At 39.1% G+C, this 17,888-nt stretch overlaps 1 protein-coding gene across 5 annotated transcripts in view; it reads right to left on the minus strand.

Moving 5' to 3' along the window:
* PAX3 (paired box 3) overlaps window positions 1–17,888 on the minus strand; it is a 79,325-nt gene that overhangs the window by 48,645 nt on the left and 12,792 nt on the right. The gene's annotated exons all lie outside the window — the stretch shown is intronic.

Here is a 17,888-nt window from a genome sequence, read left to right on the forward strand (position 1 = left end):
AAATAAGGCAGGAATCTCATACCATGTGTGCTACAACTCTTAGGTACAATGGCATATGTTAAGTAAGGAGAGTTGCAGCCTCCCCTCTTAATCTTATTGTTTACTGTGGTTTAAAGTCTGACCCTTAACATTATATGTGGTTTAAAACTATATTTGGACAAAAGAGAGTAAAAATGACTCTCTCAGATTCACAAATGTTTGTCTTTAAGGTTTGTTCCAGAGGAAACCATGTGTGCCTTAGCTTGCTCCATATGCAAACCCTTACATGATTTTTAAACATGCTAATGCTCACATTCTGCATTTCAGGTTAATCACGAAGGGTTATTTGTTGGTTTTCTACTAGCAGCTTGCCTACAATCCACCAACCCACCACTCTTTATGTATATATGTTGAATAATTATGAAGCAGTGAGTATTTATCACCTTTTCTGAGCAGTAAGCAGAAAGAAATACAATACTATTACTTCCAGCTACTGGCTTTCCCAAGATAATTAGATAACACAGTGGACTGAAGCCTTGGTTAGTCCAATGCTGTTCAAGTTAAGTGATTGACATGCCTCTGTCTGGCTGCTCTATTAACTGTTTCATTTTGTTGCTATTTGCAGTTTGCTTGGCTAATACTTCGAACAAATACAGACTGTTTCTTTAGCCCCTTTTTTCTCTTTGACCTTCTCCTGCCCATTTTCTTTGAGTCACTTCAAACTGCCTTGAAAAGGCCTGTTGAATACGCACAGTCCATCAGAGTCCCAGGTTCATCCCATTCCTTGCCCTGAATGCTTTACTTCAAAGATGGGCCGCATTCTTTAATTGCCCTTTGAATTAATATCAAAGGGTCACAATGCGAGTGCCAAAAGAGAAAGAGGCTTTAATGAAGCAAAGAGCTGCCATTCATTTGCAGATAAGCACGTTTTTATGCCTGACTGGTCACCATGGCTAAATGCTTCATGAAGAGAAGGCAGGGCAAGGCAAAGAGACTTTTACTTAAGTGGTGATTAGTTCAAACAAACAAGAGTAAACAAATAAAAAACAACACAAACATCCCAACAACAGAAAATAAGTTCATATGGCTGAATGTGTTAAGAAACAACCAACATCCTATTGTGCTAATAAGGCCACTAACCCTTTGCAAAATGCTGGGGTTCAGCTCTGCAGAGCTCTGGCTCAGCCTCTGCACCAGCCTCCTTGTTTCCCCTTCCCTTCCTCAAAAAAATCATTTTGGGGGTTAAACTTCCACCCTTAGTCTCAGACCAAAGACACAAATTGTTTTTATACATTTGCTTCCAGAAGTATTAAAAAATAAATAAATAAATAAAATAATTCTCTGACTTTGCAATAAGAAATAAAGAAAAGGAATCGGCAAGTTTACTTTGCCTAATTTTCTCTGCAATTGGGCATGTTTGGTTGTTTGCATTTTAGTGCCTGTGAAATAACAAACTCTGTACTTAAATTATTTATTGATTTACATTTTGCTAATGTGTTCAGTACTGTGCTAAACTGTGTGAGTGTCCATCTTAATTGTTTAAAGTTCTCCAATATTTAGTCAATTTCAATACTTGGGGATTTTTTTGGTTGACTGGCTGGTTTTGCTTATTTGAAACCTATGAAGCTGCACTAAGAAAACTTGCTCAGCTTCTTAATCCTATCTATGGAGTCTTCTATTTTCTCTTTAAAATACCAAAAATATAAAATTAAAATGAGAAGCTTTAACATGCGTTGTAATGCAATTATAGCCACAATGCAAGTATACAGAAACAAGAAATTCACAGGTGTCCGCTTTATGAATTCTGACTTATTATTTATGGACTCCGGTTTCTCTTTGCACAAAAATAATAACTTACTTAACAAATAAAAGGTTGTTTTATTGCAGTAAAGTTATCCCCCCATGAAAGAGGATTAGCTATACTCATGACAGTATAAAAGTGCCTTATAAGTGCATTCACATCAGGAATTGTGCTGGTATCCCCCATAACAAGGTTGTAGGGGTACAAACAGCCCAGAAAAACACAGAACACTTTTTTAGCCCTACTTCTTCAAAAAGGATTTCTCATTAATACTGCGTACACTGAAGCCTAACCCTGTGTGTAACCTGTGACAAGACTTTCCCTTACTGACACTTCCTGTGATTTATTTTTTTTTACCCCTCCGCCACTACCCTACTCCTGCCTTGCTCAGCAAGAGAGCTCATCACCCCGATCCCGGCTCTGAATCTTTATTACTCACCAGAACGTGAAGAACTTTGACCTTAAAACATTCAGCTGGAAGCTCAGTACTGACAAACACTGGAAAAGCATCTTGCATTTGTGGAGAGAAGCAGCATAGTAATGAAAAACACGCAACAGAAGAGTGGAAAGGTGTTAGCTGCAGAAGAGGGACAGAAGCGACTTGGAAGTTTTGGTGCCAGCATTAGAATCTTTTTCAGAATATAAAGCCATATGCTGAGCAGATTGCGAGGAAACAGCTCAATTGTACTGCCTTAAATTAATGGCACTACTGAAACTTTAATTTGGATATTTCTTTGAGCTAGCCTGGTTTTTAATGCTACTTTAATACTTGTCCAGATGCTAGAAACTCTGGATTATCTCTGAGATTTATTACAGTAAATGTCCAGCACCACCAAGGTTGTACTGTTCTTCTAAAGCCTGGTGCTCTTCTGTTTCTGAAGCATTACATTTTCCAGCACATTTTAAAAAAAAAAAAAAAAAAAAAGAAAAAAAACCTCCAACTAGTTAATTTATTTTTCCCTACATTTTCCATATTTCAGAAGATTAATTTCACTCTTCCTCAAATGCTCACAGTTCTGTACATTAGGCTAGATTACAGTTAGCCGGGAATGAAAGACATACTGTTCAATTTGAATTCCTCTTCTAGAAACCACAGCACATCTGACTTCTCTGCAACACCAGCCTCAGTAGAACACCAGAAGTGAAACTACATCACACTACACTTAGAAATAGTTACTTATACCGCACTCCACTGGTGTAATGTGAACATTTTCCACATGTGCACAGGCAGCATGCTTAAGAGGAGGGCTGTGGGGACAGCGGGTCGAGCAGCAGATTGACACATGACACAAACTCAGGGCTTGAGATGGCAAAGCCATTCCTGAGGGCTTGATCCAAGGCCGAGGGACTGGCTGCTTGGCTGGCTCACAGCACTGAACCATGCACCAAAACAGCCTCCTCCATGCCACAGCCTCACAGAAAAACAAAGGGCAGGTCAACCTGCATGCCATCAGGTTTGTTAGCTTCACAAGCAGAAGATGAAGCTCAGACACAGACATCAGGGCTGCAAAGCTGGCACAGCCCTAACGTCACCACTGTGCAGGATCTCATGGCTATCCACAGCCATCATAGATACTACAGGACCATTACAGGAGCTGAGACCCTACGTTTTGACCAACACCAGGTCAGAACTAATGCAAGTCAACCACATTTACCCACACACTAATTGCCACAATTATTATATTATTGAAATAATCACCAAACATGTAGACTATCCTCTCATGACTAGGAGTACAATGGTATTCACAGTTTGTATAGATGATCTTTAATACAAATTGCTCTTACTCATTAATACACAGTCCAGAAATACAGAAAAATGTCACAGTTAAAATTCCTAACTGTATTTTATAAATTGCATATGCAAAGCTAGATCTGGAGTTACAGGTCTCCAATAAGGATAGCTAGACTTCCCATTGGGAACATACTAAGTATCAAGCTAATAAAATAAAACAAATAGATGTTTTAGATGCTTTCTATCTTTCAAATTTAAGTGACATTGCTTTACCCTTATACATTTTAAAAAACCCAACCAAATCATAAAACATTAAAACAGGAAAAAGTGGATTTCGCTATTAATTCTTCATTTTGTCTGATGTTATTCCAGCTTCTAGCATACATAAATACATAAAACGTATTTAGAGTTACAGTAATAACTGTTCTAAAATAGCCTACTTGACAGGCAAACCAGAAAAAACATTAGTCAAGCCATCTTACCTACTCATTACCATAAAAATAGTTAAATCGCTTTATTTTGTGAACCAGAGGAACTCTTTATTATTGTGATTATCATTATTGAATTATCAAGAACCACCATAAAATTTAAAATGTAAGCAAATGGATTTCTTAGTGGTTTGTACAGAAGTTCTTTACTGATACAAAGCAAAACACCACCATTCATAGATACAAACCACTTTCTGCATAATGGGGGCATGAACATAACCATCACTACTCCCCCATAAATAGTTAGCTGTCCATCCAGTACTTGCCAGGGCATGTGTGCTCCTGGGCAGTATTTTCCTGGAAGTGTTGTGACAAATAATACAGGACTATATTGTGATAACTGGATTTAACTATTTTCTACTTTCTGTCATCTTTTCAATATTATTTGTGGTTTGAGTTATCACCTAAATAACTTAACCATCAGGCTTCAAACTCTGATTATCCAGCTTTTTCTATTATCTGCAACTTCAGTAGTAAATTCCATACAGAGCAATTCAATACTAACAGTGGTTTTGTGTAAGTATTACTGTTACTAAATAAAGAAATAAAATGCACATAATGAAAAAAGGAATCAAACTACTTCAGTGCTTAATAATCACCATAATCTTCAGGAAATTCAAAGTACTCAACTACTACTTGAAAGAAAGCACTCCCCTACTATCTACGTACTACATGCAGAAGTAGAGAGTCCCAAACCTGATACAACCTGCTGTTTGCAACCAAGAGTGACTCATCGCCATTTCAGTAAGTAGTTGAAACCCAGATGTTAAACCTCTGTTGACACATTCCTAATACCATATTCGACTTAACACAGAGTTCTCAATACAAATCATATTGCTGTTCAGCCAACTTGAAGTTCGCCGGGACAGCACGTCCATGAGAGCACCCTTCATGTGGTTTATGTAGAGCCTAATGCAGGTGGCAATGTCCTTATTGATCTCCTGCCCAAACCCTACCTGCTGCTGGGACATCTTATCAAAATCTTTTGGTCTTCTTTAAGAGCCTAGGAAGTTTCTGAGTTAAGTTGAACAGACAAATCAGCATCTGACTTTAAAAAAAAAAGACTCTCCAAAGAACATTGAAGCTGGAAAACAAATCAGATCTTAGAAAACATAAAAACCTTAAAGTTCAGGACTGAGTTTCTACAAAAACTTCTAACAAAACCAAAATCTATGGGAAAGCACCTAGATAAACTTTTACTGTGCCATCAGTTCTCAAGCTCCTCTGCAGCAGGACAGCTGCTCTCCCAAGGCCTCCAGCTCTAACACAGCAGTCCCGGAAAATGCAAAAAGGCTTTAGACATATTTTCCAAAGTTTTCTGTATTGAATTTTTATTTTATGAAGTTCATCCTTCCTATTTAATTTCCAGCTACTCCAAAGTTGTCAAGAAGAGGATTTATATGTGTTAAAGGAAAAAAAAAAATAAAAAAAATGCTCTTTTTTCCTCTACAAGTCCCATGGTACATCTGCTTAACCTTAAGTCCAAATTAACAAAAGGGTTTGAGGGTTTTAGTCTGGAAATGTTCCGTGACAAACTTATCAAAAAACAAACACTTCAGACAGTTACAGAATAAGGGCTTCTAGTTTTCACACATACAATACAACCATCTTCAAGGAAAGTTAGAAGCCATATAAGAGAATGAAAATGTGACCATATGTTAATTCTTTAATCTTAAAAGACCATTGCTGTGACCCCAAAGCACATGCTATGATGTAATCTGCCCTATGTGCTCAGCCCAGAGGGCCCAATTCTACTCCCATTAAGGCAGCGAGAAGCTTGTATTGACTCCAATAGAAGCAGGCTGCTCCACAAGCAGCTACCAGCCGAGGATGGCAGCATTTAGTTGGTCTTAATCAAACCACCAATTCTGAACCACAGAAAATAGTTCGTGATCAAACAAAACATCACCATCACTTTGAGAGTTAGTGAGGAAGCAGGAGGGGGTCACCTGAAACACTGGTCTGCACTTAATACCACAGAGACCCCAGAGCACAGGCATTTTAGATGAACCTTATTTTTTTATTTCCCCCTTAGTCTCCAATAGATCTCAAAACCTTGAAGCCACTTTTCTGATCCACCATAAAGAGCAAGCAGTGACTGCTGTGCAAGGTAACAGGATTTAAAGAGGAAAATAAATGGGATCCAAAGAAAATTTCCAAAGAGCTATCCTGCTGACAGTCTCAATAGAAAACATTTGTTATGAAGTAATAAGAATTTACATAATTTTGGGGAATAGCTTTTTTCAAAGTAATTCTCTTTTTCACCTGCTTAGGACTTGACCATGTATGGCTTTAGTTAAGTTTTGTTGATGGCGGCTCATGTTTAACCAACTGGTTTTAATTTACAAATTAAACTTGTCAGAAGTAGAAATCCTTTCCCTTGGAACCTTTCCAATATGTCAAGAATTAATTCTAATGAAAACGGCATTGCCTAAATGCAGGATGGCCAGTTACTTACTTTATTTACACAAAGTCCTTCTCAGTTTCTTTGATAAAAGCAGCTAAATCTTTTTCCTCTTTCATGTTTTGTCAGCACTTGATTCCTTTTGTCCCCTGGCTATTTGCCTAGCTGTGGACAATAAGGCAGGAAGAATAGAAGCAGATTGTTGGAATGGCCCTCAATAAACCTAATTATGACATGTTGACTGCACTCACCATGACATATTCAGGAGATCCAGGCTTATTCAATTACCCTTGCCAGGTTTCTCTTTCAGACCTAAAGTTATCCTTTGACTGTTTGTATTTCTGAACAGTATTCATGTTCATTGTGAAAGAAAATCCCCTGGACTTTGAGGGGTTTCTAAGTTGATGCTGTTATTCTAGCTAATTTTTATTAACTGAATGATAATATGATAAAGAAATAGACTTTTGTTATGTAATAAGAACAAATCAGTGTGTGCTTAAAGTTACACCTTTCTTTCCTTCCCTCCCTCCCCTCCCCCTGCAGAAGACTGACAGTACCCATAACTTGAGTTAATAAACAAAACTGTCTTCTCAGCCTGTATTTAAATTTCAATGACACGAAATATAACCTCACTGAAAACTTTTGGCAGCCCCAGAAATCTTCCTAAAGTAAAAATTACACCATCGTCCTTCCCGCAAACCTCTTTATCCTCAATATCCAACAGCAGCTGAGGTGCGCAGCGCTGTCAGCACCAAAGACCATCTTTTCACCCATCCCTTAATGTCAACAGCTATTTCTATATCTGTTTGAAACAGTGTAGACAAAATTTTTCATTACAAGTCAGACTATACATTGGGGGTGCAGTTTACTCCATGGAAAAACCATTCAGGAACTGTGCCAACAGTTTCTGCAAGGCCATTTTAAAGAAGCTATGTGTCAAGTGGACAAAAGAATGAAAAAAATGAAGGAATGCTAAATGGAGAGAGAGAAAAAAGCAGCCCTGATCAAACTCAGCTTATATGTCAAGCGGCTCCCAAAGAATTTATATTCATGTCTTTATTTCAAAACACTGCTTAGTTATAATTAACTGTTTTGATGCTACATTGTCTGCTATTTCCCTGAGCAGCTCCTGTGATTTTAAATTAACAGAAAGTCTGCAAAACAAACTACGAAAAGAAAAAAAGCTTTAAAGATATTGCATGGATCACTTCTTTTTAAGATAAGCAGCAGATCAGATTTAGTCATTACTGACACTTCACAGGTGAGAAAAGATACTTTGCCCAATTAAAAATAAGTACTTCTAGTGTTTGATGTAACAGCCTCCACTTTTACTTTTCAGGACTGCCCCAGCCAGTAAAGTCAGAGCTAATATTCTAAGCCTTTCCCACCAGCTTTGGTGCTTGCTATCACTGTATGATCCTCTGCACAGAAACACTGCAAGAAACAACCACCACAAAAATTGCTTCCTTACTTCATCCTACAACAGGCTGCCAACTTCCCCACATCCCACAGGCTAACTGGTCTGTGTAAACCAGAGTCTGGGGAAAAAGGAAAAAAAAAAACGTGAAAATATTGTTTCTGACATTTCTTCACACTCAGCCCTCTAAAGGACACTTTTTGGAGTGAGAAATTCTGATCCCCAGAGAAGTTTGGTATCTCGGCATTTGTTTTCCTTCTGGTTAAGAACAGAAATCTGAACATGCCTCAATAGCAGAAAACTGCAGGGGAAAAATCTTCTTAAATACATTCACTTTGTCTCAAAAGCAAAAAAAAAAAAAAAAAGAAAAAAAATGATCAGGCCTTTAATCTTCATGTTCTAATGGTAAGAGCTTAAAAATTCGTAACAATTTTTCTTAAACATTAAACATAAATATTCAGTTTTGTTAAACATTGAAAAGTTTACTTTAGAACAAAATGTTGCTGTAATTGCCATGATCTGATGGGAGTTTCATGCTCAATGTACCCATATCTTCCTAGCAAAAAACAGTTCAGAGATCTTCTGATCAGCACAACCTCCAAATAGTATTTAGAAAGACAACAGCACAAAGTATTTCAAAGGACATCAACTGTGCTCACATGGAGTGATGCCCAAATGTCTTGGATATAGCCTAGTTTACTAAATTATCAGTCACATGGAACATATTCATAGGATTGGGTTTTGTTTGAAACTTGGAGTCTGGGGTTGGTTCTTTCTTGGTTTGAGTTTGTTGGGGTTTGGGGTTGATTTTTTTTGTTGTAGTTTTGCTTTTTGTTTTGGATTTTTTTTTTGGGGGGTGGTTCTGGTTTTGGTTTTTTTTTTAAACTGGAGACTTTAATGAGTGCTGACAGTGAGCCCTCTGAGCAGCAAAAGAAACTTAACATGCATAAAATCCTCCGTTTGCATCCTCTTACTAACAAAAGCAGGTACAGCTTTGCTTAAATTGTTTAATACACATCTATTGTAACAAGTACATGATTTTCTTCTGGCTGCACAATGTGCCTGGTCGGACTTGGCTCTGCCCCAGCACTGCCTCAGCAACTCCATAGTTTACATGTGTCTGCTGTGTATATCTGTAATGTTTGTGCATGCAGAATATGTCACACATCCAACAAGCAGAAGTTAGAGAGCACCATTCTTAAGATCTGTAAGGCTTCCTAACAATACATTTAGGGTACTAATACTAAATAAACACATACATCAGATTGAAGTGTGCTCCATCGCCATATTACAGAAGATGTATGAAAAGTGAACAGAAATCTTTCAAATTTACCCCAAAACATGGCCTTATTCATTTCGTAACTTGTTCTATATAATTAAATGAAGATCCTCTATAAACAACAACTATATCCCCAAAGCAAAATTAAAAAAAATAACTACACCTTACAACACAAAGAATCCTATACCTGGCAGTACATCCTACAAGCACTTGCTTAGGAAAAAGTCGTCAGTTGTTCAAACTGTACAGAATTATCCATGAAGCCAGAGTCAGATCTCTGTTACACTGCTGGAAATCAAAGGACTTTGACAGAGGCACCACTCTGATCTGATGCCAGCAGGCATCAAATCTGATGCCAGGACCAGAATGTGGTCTTAAAACATATACTGTATTAGGGCACTAATCCCTGTCAGGTTTTTTGGAACATATATGTGGAAGTACAAATTTGTAATGTCTCAGTCCATTATTTTATGTTTCACAAGAGTAATTAGATCAAGTCAGTATCTCAAATTATGCTGGTTTCCCCTTTGTAACCTATCAAAACATACAAAAGGAGATTAGAAATTGTTCTCTTACTAAAATTGGAATCAGTGATACACAGCAACTACAGAAACATTCAATAAAAAGGAGACGTCGGTGACTGAATTTAAGTGTACTGAATCTGATGCTGAGCTCTTTACAGTGCTTTGTTTTCCATGCAATCAAGGGCAGAGACAGATAAATGACCAAATACACCCTGGATATTTGCGTAACAGAAACTTGCCTGTGGCACATATTCCATGAGTGATGAACGCCTGATGAAAAGTGGTAGCAAAATAAGAATCCCTCCTGGTCCTCAACTTTCCTCTATCTCAATCTCTGTCAAGCTGACAGTGGTTTAAATTACGAGAAGGAATAGAGTAAAAATAATACCCTGAATTTATCTAGTACTTTCCACTAGGGACATCAAAGGACATTTTATTTATTTATTTCTATAAAAATAAGTAAGTGCTTTGGAGATGAGAATACAGAGACGTGATCATGGTCGAAAAAGTTATATTCAAATTGCAAGAGTTTAAAAACACTCCAGGCAAGTGGGAACTAAATTCTCTCATTTCCCAAATATATTTTAAACTTTGTAAAACTGATGCAAAACAAGGACTATTACCCAATTCCCACTAACTGCCTAAGACTATCAGCCCACAACAGAACCAGAATCCAAAATGCTTCTCTTTACTTTTGAAAAAGTAAATTCCCACTGACAACAGTCTACCAAATTCAAGCCTGTTTTCTCATTTTCAGCTCTAATTCCTATTTATTCTTTCATTATTTTTCCCAAAATGAAAGATACAAATAATTGTAACTGACTGTTCACAGACTTGATTTTCAGAGAGATAAATGGCATCGTGCCATGCCAAAAGAAAACACATGAATAGGTTGAGGTATTGTGTGTTTGAAAATTATTATAAAGCAGCATCTGTTCAGATGATCGTTTTCCACAACTGCATGTATCTTTGTTCTGTGCTCCCTGATGCTCTCCTTCGCTTTGCTAAAAGAAACTCTCTCAGCAGCAAAGCTGAACTCATCTGAAAGCCCCAATGCAGTGGTTGCCCATCTTTTTTTCCACTTAGGGAAGCATTCTTCAATAGGTGTGCAAACACTCACATAGCAAATTTAAGCCAATCGACACTAAGCCAGCTTTTCTCAGCTACCTTCCACTGATGGTTTCAAAGCAGTCCATAGCCTCTGTCTATATAAACTATGTAACACACTCCTAGCAGATATCACCGCAACTGCTTCTGTTGTGGGCAAATCATTTATTTTCCAGCTAACCCTCACAGAAAGCCCATTTCCTCCAGACAGCCTGACTGAAGCCAAGGATGCCTGAGTATGTATGACAGGCTCGAGCCAAAAGACAGAGCATGCAAAATCTTCCCTGTCATCCCAAAGTCTAGCTTTCCATTCTTAAAGCCATCAAGCCAAACACAATATGAAACAGTTACTGAAACATGTTATTGCCAGCTTGTTCATGATTACTGGTTCTTCTTCCCTGCTGAATGCCTAGCTAACTGAATGAGGGTTGTCATGAAGAATGACTCAAATTGTAAGTCTGGCACAGCTAGGCAATCAGGATAGGAACACGGAGCAAGCACGCAAACAACCACCACTGATCTTCTTTTGCAGGACTCAAGTCCAAATACAAGCTAGCACCAAGCATGCTTTGAGAACAGCCCACCCAAGCCTTCTCTGATGCTCAGATGCTACAAGCTTCATGAGAAAGGTGACCCAGCACCCCCTCTCACAGCTCTGCTTGATGACTGGCGTCATGGTGGCGCAAGCTGTGGGATGGCACGTGCTGATGCTCACGTACCACCCCTGGATATGGGCTGGCAGAGGGCTTGCTCTCTTGCCTGTACAAGTATTTCTTGAGTATTAGAGCCAAAATGCTGCAATATTTCTTTTGTTCTGAAAGGTGACTGTCTTTTGCTATCCCACTTCCCAGAAAGTCAATAGCCTTATGTGCATCAGCAGGAGGGTTGGCATAGTTTAGGCTTGTGGCATGGATAGCTCTGCTTTGCGGTATTGGAAAATAAGAGCTGCTTTCTCCATTAGACATCCTCTGGTTTCTCTACCTTTAACAAAGGCTGATGTGACACAGACTGATAAAGTAACAGTATTTTTTTTTTTGCATGCCTCCAGAGCACAGCCTTACAGGTAAGGCCAAAACTGCTGCTTAAATCCAGTTTTGACCTAGATAAATGACTCCAGACTGCTGTATTTAACATCCTGCAAAGAAATTCCTAGGTTAAAAAAAAAAAAAAAAAGTTTTAAAATTCGCAAAATGAAAGCACAATGTAAGAATTGAAGATTGAAGAGCTTTGTCTGAATGCTATTTGGAGTTTCTATTTCCTATCACGCAAGCATCCCCATTACAAATCCTGGCACTGTGCATTACATACTGACAGACATGACGTTCAGTGGCTGCTTTAATGCACAGCAGTTATATCCTTGGACTACTTCTATTAAAACACATCAGAGCTATTTTCCCACCTAAAAGGCAATTTATAGTATATGAATAATGAGTATTTTTGGAGGAAGAGAAGTAGATATTCCTTAGGAACACAGTTAAAAAACAGCTTCCTCTTTCATTTGGCATGGTACCTTCCCAGCAAGGCAGAAGTGGAATTTCTGAGACCTCTTTATGAATAAGCAATAAATGACTCATGAGATGGGATAAGTTAGTACCTTCCAAAAAGGCACATCAGCTGGAGACAAGAGATAGTTCAGGCTGGGCACCTCGGTTTGCACATGATCTATAGCCTCCTCTGCTACAGGAGGAGAGAGACAATTCCCAGGATAAACAGCTGTCCCCATCTTACCTCAAGAAAAACCTGTCAGGAAAGAAAGAGCCTCGCAAGTTTTTACTTTGGCCTTTGAAGTTCTTCCTTGGCTGACTGATGCTCGCCCATACATAACTAGAAGAAAAGACTTCCATTGTGTTGCTCTTCACACCAAGCATATTATTCTCCAGACAAAAGCTTTCAAGTCTAACTTTTAAACACACCTCTCCTTAGGGTGTACTCTTTCTAAGCCATAAAATCGTTTTTGTTCATTAAAAAAAGAAAAAAAAAAAATAGGCAGCTTTTCCCCCTCAGGCAATCTACTCTTCTTGGTGGGGTTTTTTTTTATTACTTTTTGCAAACGGATACCACAGATGCACGACAGTTAGCAACAGAACAGTCAGCTCTCATCCTCAGAAATACAGTATTTTTCCGCAACATAGTCCCCAGTGGCTTATCCAGCACAGCTTTAAACATGAAATACAACCACTGTAGGAACTCCCTGGTTTTAGACGAGACCTGATGAATAATCACGCTCCCTGAAAACACCTCCAACATCTGGCAACTTGCTGCTATTTGCAGGGTCTGTGAGCTGGGTCAGGGCAGAGATGCAGGAGCAGGGCAGGGGGTTAAGCAATGAACATGCTCAGCACCTGCTTGCTCTCTGCCTGATTCTAATCAGTATTCTCCTCTCATGCCCAGGAATGCTAGAATTCCCCAGTTTCCTAAATGAAAAAGAAACAAAAAACTTTTTCCCCCTTAAAGAAAGGATGGAGGGAAACCCTCTTAGTTTAGGGTCTGACCAAATTTTGTTAAAGACACTGCAAGTCTTGCCATTAAATTCAGGAGGCTTTTTTGAGGTTTCTGAGAACTCTCACGTGCTTGACACTATTAGAGGAATTAGTGGTGTTAAAAAACAAATAAAAATTAAAAACACAAACCAAACCCCACAACTTCATGGTTTAAAAATCTGACTGTGACAGTGCCATTTTTCTCGAACCTGTAGAAATCAGTAAAAACTGTTTGTATCAGCAACTCTGAAAATCAAGTCTTGCGTTACTGCAAATTGTACTGTACTTGCACATCCAGAAACTTTTCTTAAGACCTGTTGGTAAGTTCAAGCCAGTCTATCAGCTGGAACTGGCTCCTCAGTTTTTTGGCTCATAGCTTTATGTCAAGTCACTAGAATACTTCTGTCAGGAAAATGTTTATTAAAAAAATAAATACAGATTAAAAAAAAAAAAGTTTTAAATCAAACCAAAACAGTTCATCTGTAATCAGTCTGTGTAACACAAAATCCCACCACTGAGAAATGCATCCTGTTGCATAAAGATTTTGAAAGCTACAGTTTTAAACTATAAATACTAACAATATACACCAAAAGAATATTTAAAGCATGGGGTTTGTCTCCTTTTTTTTTTCTGCTCTGTCATAATTCTATTAAAAAGTACAATAGTAAAGAGAAAAAAAGAACAATTAAAAAGGAATAAAATGTTTTAAGCAGCTATCCAGAAGTTACGATATGTTCTTAGTGAATGCAACAGCAACATCCAGTTCTAGGGAACAGAGCAAGACCTGCGTGCCCAGTCACAACCACATAAATTTCAAGCATCAAGTATTTGCTTAGAACCAAATATTATTTGCATATATTATTGAATAAATTTTCCACACCACATATTTAAGAAAATTGCAGGCTATTCATCGGAAACCCAGCTAAACCAGCATGAAGTATGTATCATTAGTTGTTGTACTCCAGTAAACACATTGCAGCTCAGAGCCTCTGAGCTGCAACGTATTGCGGCAACACCTCTGAATTCATGAGCTTAATCCCAGACCATACTAATTATTGTTGATCTTCTTTTACTGTAAACAACAGTAATAAAAGCATTAGAAATAAAAATGTTGAATCTTGATCTACTTCATCAAAACGCACTCACCTGCGGCTCAGAGCCAGGGGTTGCAGCATTACTGTGTTCAGTTAAGAAGTGCTCCACACCACAGGCCACTGGACCAAAGGGCACTCACTGGCCCCTCTACAAAGAACCTAGTGTTCCCCAGCTCTGCAATCCCAAAGGCTGGAACTCCAACTGCTCCCCTAAGGACAGGCTGCCAACCTTTCTAGCCACCAAGCGTTCCTTCTGAAACACCATTTCATCTGGATTTGCGGTTTCAACTGATGAGCTATGGCAGCTGAACCTATATAGCACTTTTGATTTCTGGACCCCAGACACTTGGAGATACCATTGAGGGAGGAAAATATCATTTTTAAATGATTTCTTAAAAAAAAATTAAAAAAAAATAAAAAAAAATATTTCCTATACTCCAGCCCCTTCTCCACTGCACACACTGCCAGGATGCACACTAACAGGAGACAAAAAAAGGAGAGTGTAGAAAGCGAGATACAACAGCTTCTTTTGGCTCTAGGGGATCATGGCCCAGAGGCAGAGACCAGTAACTGGGGAGGGGGAGTGAGCAGTCCCATCTCAGCTGGGTCCAGGCACAGGCAACTCAGAAACACTGAGAAACAGGCACTGGGAAACACAGGGCAGATTATACCAACTCAAACCAGTTCTCTTCCAAAACAAACCCAACTCTTCTAACACTAATTCTGCTTTTTCTTGTTTGTATTTAGGGGTATCACTTACTTACGAACACATTAGTCACCAAGATCACTCTTTGCTGCTCAAAAAGGGTATTTAAAAAGCTCCCTCATCCCACTCCAAAGATGCAGAACTACACTCATTGCAGCCCCACCAAAAGACTATTAAAGCCCATGGAAAGATGCCTTCAATGGCCCATTTCCCACAGCTGTGGGAACTTCAGCAGCAAACCAGCACCAGCTGTGCAAGTGGGAGGGAAGCCATTTACCCCAAATCACTGGGACTTGTGGCATCTACTCAAAGAGCTGAACATCACCAAGTGCAAAACACCACCTACGAAGCACAACTGTGACCACCATATCTTCACCTAGAGAACACAACAGTCCTATGGAGGCTTTAAACTTCACATTAAAAATAATAAATAAAATAAAGAGCACTTACAAACCTCCCAGAAGAGAAAGGCAGAGCAAAGAGCTCCCCAGGTTGGAAACAGGGTCACACCAACTCCTAGCTGGGCTGGGAACCACCCATTAACTTAAAGGTTCTGGACCTAGCCCTGGGTCCTGAGGACTCTCATCACTGCTTGGAACTCACACTCAGAGAAGCACAATGAGTCTTTTAACCAAAGGATCCTGCCCTGCAAAACTGGTCCAAGGTACCCCAAGGGCATGCCATCCCTCAAAAGCCCCAAGGCTAAAATGGGAACAGTAACACAGCAATATAACAAAGAGCATCCAAAAGACTTCCCCCTTTGCCATTCTGGGAAACCTGCTATTCTGTATGCTCTCCCCATGCTAGCCAGTGGCCAAAAAATAAGCACCAGGTGTCCTATTTCTTTAATAGACTGACTTTTCTGCATGATAACACCCAAGATAGAAAACAGATGAGTCGCTGCTCCACTCTTTGATCACCTGGAGGATCTTCTCCCCCTCTCCTCCCATTATTTTTTATTTATAACTTCCATTATCAGGATTCACATACTAGATGTATTTAGGATTCTTTTAATACTCTAATACTCAGACTAAGAGAAATATTTGTCATCAATCATCCATCTTTTCAACTGCCAACACAGGAGAAGTATAGTAACTTTCTTTGAATCCTAGCTTTTTTTAAGTTCTTCCGTGACCAAGTAACCTCTTAAGAGCTTGGAGAAAAATCCTCCTTATGCCTGTCATATCATAGGGTTTGACAGCCATTTGAGTTAGAGCTCCCTATTTCTTTCCCAAAATTTCATTTGCTGTGTTGATTAGGATCGAAAGTTGAAGGCAGGAATGCAGTTGAAGAGGATAGAGCACGCCCCCCCTTGACATACGCTTCAGCCAGGGAGGAGCCAGAAATCAGACGGAGCAAGCAGCACTCTGCCTCCCATCCTGCTGGGACTGATGGAGCAGATCGGTTACAGAGCTTCTTGCAGTAGAGCGCCAGTGACTTTGTTTGCCTTTTTTTGCTAAACCGTATATTAGAAAGATTTTAAGTGCAGTTCTCTAAAACAGCTCTTTTTAATTTGCTCTGCTTGTAATATTGTATTTTAATCATGCTTACTTGCCATGTCAGATCTCTTATTTACCAACGAAAATAGACGTTTAGTGCTATAAAGTCTTGCTAAGTCTGAGAAAGTGAATGAGTTCACACAAAACTGAAACTTAATTAAACTTTCATAGTGGGGCCAAATGCAACCCTAAGGAACCTGCACAGCCCTGCTGAGAGCAGGGGATTGTTCAGATGTAAATGATGGTACAATTTGTCTCAAGAACATTTCAAACATAGACGGAGAAGGAAATAATAAATAAATAAACAAAATGTCTGCTGCATGCAGCCATTTTACATTTTTACCAAGGGAACTGAGCATCCTGAGAGCCTGCAATACTTTCCGCTGCTTGAGTCCGTGCTGGGCACCAGCTCAGTGCAGGCTGGACCCATTCACCTGCCCCAGCACACAGAACACGCAGTTCATGCCAGTCTCAAGGCAGTTCAGAAGAGGTGGACAAGCAGTTAGTTTTAAGGGCTTTTCAAAGGCAGCACTGCATTTGTTAGAAAACAAGCTGTGGGTGCTAAAGCAACAGGCATTTGTGTGGTTTTCTGTCTAGCTGCCAAATACTTGAGCATTTTTGCTTGATCCTGTTGATTTAAAAGGGAGCAGGTCCAATCAATTGTGCAAAGCCAGGGATGAACCCACAGGGCTTTTTCCTAACTGCAACATCTATTGTACAGTCTTCTAAATAGATTCCAAAATGGTTTTTTTCTATTATTTTCCAGTTCCACAGATGGCAGCAAAGAACAGAGTTAGACTATATACCATACACGTACAGCTACCATAGGCAGCAAGAGAGGTTAGAGCATACAATGTCTTTCTCTGCACTGCATGTATTAAAAGAGGTACGGAAAAAAGTGTAGATCTCCTTCTGTCCAGAATACTGCACAATAAAAGTTTGATGACTACTTACTTAAAACATCAGTCCTTCTGTAAACAGTCCTTACCCAGATAAACTTTCTGGCTTTGGACTATTAGAATTGGGTAGATTAATTTGCAGGATGGTAGTTGTGTGAAAATACTCCTGCTTACATGGAGATACTGATGATTTTATTCAGCATTTGCTCATACACCAGTGTCAGTCCACCAGCTGCAGTGGAGTTAATCTTGATTTATAACTTGGTAAATGGAATTCCTGAGGTTTGGGGGATTTTTCTGTGAGGTTTGTTTTTTGTTTGGGGTTTTGGGGGGGTTTTCTGGGTTGGGGTTTATTTTCCCCAAAATCCATACTTCACAGGATTTCATTGTAAAAATGGGAAAGCAGTGCGTTTCACTTTCCATTCGCACATTTCTTTAGCTAAACATTTGCTTCTTCCCTTTTTCCTGTCAAAATGCCT

The sequence above is a fragment of the Strigops habroptila genome, chromosome 8, assembly GCF_004027225.2.
Source record: "Strigops habroptila isolate Jane chromosome 8, bStrHab1.2.pri, whole genome shotgun sequence".
Taxonomy (NCBI): domain Eukaryota; kingdom Metazoa; phylum Chordata; class Aves; order Psittaciformes; family Psittacidae; genus Strigops; species Strigops habroptila.